Source organism: Sinocyclocheilus anshuiensis, unplaced genomic scaffold, assembly GCF_001515605.1.
Source record: "Sinocyclocheilus anshuiensis isolate Anshui unplaced genomic scaffold, SAMN03320099.WGS_v1.1 scaffold1593, whole genome shotgun sequence".
Classification (NCBI taxonomy): domain Eukaryota; kingdom Metazoa; phylum Chordata; class Actinopteri; order Cypriniformes; family Cyprinidae; genus Sinocyclocheilus; species Sinocyclocheilus anshuiensis.
In genome coordinates this window covers 198,819-202,857 of record NW_015536545.1, presented here as the reverse complement: position 1 = coordinate 202,857, position 4,039 = coordinate 198,819, and the positions used below count along the sequence as shown (strand labels likewise).

At 40.7% G+C, this 4,039-nt stretch overlaps 1 protein-coding gene across 4 annotated transcripts in view; it reads left to right on the top strand.

The window, feature by feature from the left end:
• The first annotated feature begins 6 nt into the window (after positions 1-6).
• The window catches only part of tnrc6c1 (trinucleotide repeat containing adaptor 6C1), a 72,625-nt gene continuing 68,592 nt past the window's right edge, over positions 7-4,039 (top strand). For all 4 annotated transcript variants that reach the window (XM_016499770.1, XM_016499763.1, XM_016499747.1 and 1 more), the window contains exon 1: positions 7-483. The gene's annotated coding sequence lies outside the window, so the exon portion shown is untranslated. The remainder of the gene's footprint in view (positions 484-4,039) is intronic.

Here is a 4,039-nt window from a genome sequence, read left to right as displayed (position 1 = left end):
TTGGAATTTCCCTACCTTCTGAGCGTCGGGACATTTACTCGTGTGGACCCGTTAACATGCGTATTAGCGAACTAAAGGCATGCTGAGATATTCCCTTTACGCACTTTATATACATCCAAAAGCTCAAACTGCCCGTGCGCGCGCTCCTGTGTGGGTGTGTGCGCGTGTAGCTGCTCCTAAGGACCGCCGAAATGAACAGCTGATCAACCTTAAGCTTTCTTGCTGACGTGCAAAACTGTCGTTTAATGTCCTTTTCACTGTTTGCACTGGAGTTTTAGAGTTTTCCCCCCTCTGGATAAATTCCGCTGCAGATTGAGAGGTGAATTCCTCAACTGGAAAGTCGGGCTCGCCATTGCAGCTCAGTGTCTGACTGCGACTGAATAATACCTGATCTGTGTCAGTACGGGTATCGACGACAACATCGACTTCACCATGCAGCTCATTTGAACAGCAGACCGCAGTTGCGCCGTGTGCGAAATAAAGGTAAGATGATGCATTTTTAAAAACAGTTATACTGTTTCAGTGGGCGGGGTGTGATCATTTTGGGTGACAATGCGTCATTTTAGCATTTTCTTTTGTGTTGTTTTGTTTCTGACAATCAGTGACATTGCGAAGGGGCGCATGATTATTTAAATCACCTGGCATACGCTGTTTAAACGCTCGCTGGTTTATTTATTAACATGTGCTTTCTGTTCTGTTTTGGTGGCTAGGAAGCTTGTGTGTGCAAATGTTTACTCCCCCAAACATCAACATTGGCCCATTTTCTAAACAGACGAGAGATAAGATTTCTTATCGGTTTCCAGTCGTATTTAAGATTCATACGTACGCCAATGTGAGCAAATTAGTGATTTGCCCGTTGCGGTGAGTTAACGCCGGATAGTGTGTTGTGTAAATACATGTGTCCAGTATTCGATGGGAGTCCTGTCACGTCGTTTTGATGCTTGTCTCACATTGAGGCACCTCGCTCTGTTTTGAAATTATATTGTTATGCTACTGCTTTGACTCTAACCCTGGGCGATGAACGATAAAGAAACAACCGCTGTGGTGTTTATATTTCCATGGGGTTTGAATTAGAGATATCGCGCTTTTGAGTTGCTTTTATTTTTAGTTAAAGCTCTTCCATTCACTGTGTGCTCTATGCTCTGTCATTTGCCCTTGAATAAAACATTCAGATCCCTCAAAACAATTTTACTTTAGTTATAACAAAATACTGTTTACATTTCTTATATATATTCTAGGCTTGTGTTTTTCCATGGAAGAATACTAGAGGTTTTATTGGCGAAATGGTGTTTATAGCAATTGAGAGTAACTATATGTTGACTAAAATTGGTAATAGTTTTCAGACAGATGTCAGTATTACCGTGGTATTACTGTGAAATTGTAGTTAATTCATAAGAAGTATGATTCAAACCACGTAAGCTGACAGAATGTTTCTGTCAGTGTTTATTTTCTTATGGACAGTGTTTGGCAATGCCAAATTACTACCGTTTTGTTGTAGTAACGGTAACTGATATTTAGACGGACACTATGGTTACCTTGGCAAATTTTCGTAAGGGTGTCGAATAGGTCTTCTTGGTAGTGCAGGATAATGCTAACGTGCTTAGCGTCTGAGGACAGCACCAATGTCAAACGTCCCCTTGGCTGTTCATGTGGTGCAGTTGCTAATTTGGCAGGGAGCGTTTCGGCTCCCCTCACAGGGTCAGGGGCCCTCCTGTGAGAGCCAGACCTTTGAAAAGGGCTGTGTGTTCTCCAGGAGTGAAAAAGGGTCAGACAAAAAGAGGCCACTTAATGCTCAGATTACCATAAAGCTTAAGTCACATTGCCCCTCTCAGCTTGTTCTTATGAAGCCTAACCAGCATTACTGTGGCTTGGGATTTGGACCATGTGGCTTCATGTCTGGTCGTTTGTAGCTGTTGGTTATTGAAGTGGCATCATTGTTGCCAAGTCTGGTGTGTGATTCCCTTATGAAACTTGGTTACTGTATACTAACCGTGTCATTTTGAGCAAGACCATAGTAACCACAGATAAACCCATGGATTGCTTCTCATTTCAATGGTTAGATCTATGTTAGACTAATCTGGTTTCTGTAAAAACCAAAAACTCTTTGTTACAAAAATAGAATCAACGTACTGTCAAAATTGTAATAAACAACTTTCCTGTACAAATACCACATTATAGTGTTTTGCTAAAGTAAAAACATGGCAATTTCTTCAAACAAATAAACTCAAGGCAGCATTAGCTTGCAGGTGTTTATCTCTTTGCCTAAATTCTGCGAGCAGCTGTCATTTTCTTCTTCTTCATTGTGTGTACTTCATTTTCCAGTGTACACATTTTACATTTCCAAGTTTGTTGCTATTTTCTACACTTGGTGGTGATATGCCACTTTGCTCTGTTGGCACATGTATCAGTTTAGCATTTCTATTCAAATCTAAAATAGAGACTCCCATCTGAGCTTCTCACGGTCACTGGTATGCAACTAGTAATGCTTAAGGAATCACTCTGCAGTTTATAGCTGATTGATTATGTCCTATTAATTCCCACATTCCCTTCTGAGCCACCTTGTAACTATTTTTGAGCATTATTGAACCAGAGGTATTTTGTCTGTTATGCTAAGTACTTTTTGTTTTTTACTGTCTTTGACTGTCTTTGAGTCATCTTGGTGTCTTGTCAAGCTTTGACATTAATGCTTTAAATCAGCCTGGCTCATCAATAGTGCAAACCATTTTTGTTTGTTTGGACAGAAGACACTAGTCCCAAAGTTAGCTTTATGCTGACCTCTGAAGATTGTGACTGGATCTGTGTCCCACTGACCTTCATTGGACTTGCTCATCATGATAGATAGCCTAACACTGCTGTAAAGATCTGCCTTTGATACCTTTATAACATAAGCCTGTTGAATTCAGATTAAGTCTCTTGAGACTTTTACACATGAAAAGCAATAGAATTTTTTAAAATGTGTTTGGTGTGCTTTTTTCTCTGTTTATGCAGGTCTGATTTAACCTTCAGGATGTGTTTTTGGCATGAGTTTTACATTTTTCTTTGATTAGTTGAAAACTGCAAAAGGCCGCTCAGAGTCTTTCAAGGGCAAGTTTGCCTCTCTGAGACACACTGTAGCAGTTCTCTGAATTCATTAACCTTTTAGAAAGGCATGTTTTATTCGTAGATTGCCACTTTTTACCTGCTTGGTTGCATGTAAAATGGCAGCCCTCAGTTACTGTGAAGGTGTATAGTCCTTCCTGCCCATCAAGCCTTTCAGTATGTCTTAAAGAAATATGAAAATTCATTCATTTACTCACCCTCATGTCATTCTAAGCCCAAAAAGACGTTGGTTAATGTTTATAATAAATTCTGATATTTTAATAAAACTTGAGAGTTTTCTGTTGAGAGTGAAAACTTGAGAGTTTTCTGTTGAAAGTCCAGGTAACCAAAACCTAAAAGATCCAAATAGGCTAGGTCACAAAGATGTCACTTTTATGACCTTTTTGGATCTTCTATGTTATGGTTACCTGGACTTTCAATGGAGCGACTGAAACCTCTCAAGTTTTATTAAAATATCAGAATTTGTTATAAACATTAACCAACGTCTTTTTGGGCTTACGCTTTATTTAAAAAAAAAAATTGTATTTCAAAGATTAACCAAAGTCTTATGAGTTTTGAATGACATGAGTGCAAGTAAATTTAGGGCTGGGTATCGAGTTCGATACTTTTTAGGCACCGACCGAATTGCCTCGATACCATCGAGTATCGAAAAACGTCTCGTCGTTCGGTACCAAATTTCAATTTACATTCGTTTTAAACGCGGAGCCAGGCGCGAGTCGACACAGGTTGCGCGCGTGCGTCAAGCCTCGTCCATACTGCCAGATGCGCTCCTGAAGACTTGCGGTGCAGAGCCGGGTGCGAGTATAAACGAGCATTACCAGACAGTCTGCGTGAGTGCGGCAAGCATGAACGGCTCGTCCGTGACGCGGGATTCGCGCCGCGTGGGGCAGAGAGGAGCGAGTATGAGAAGCATTCACAGACACAGGCTGTGTGTGCGCTC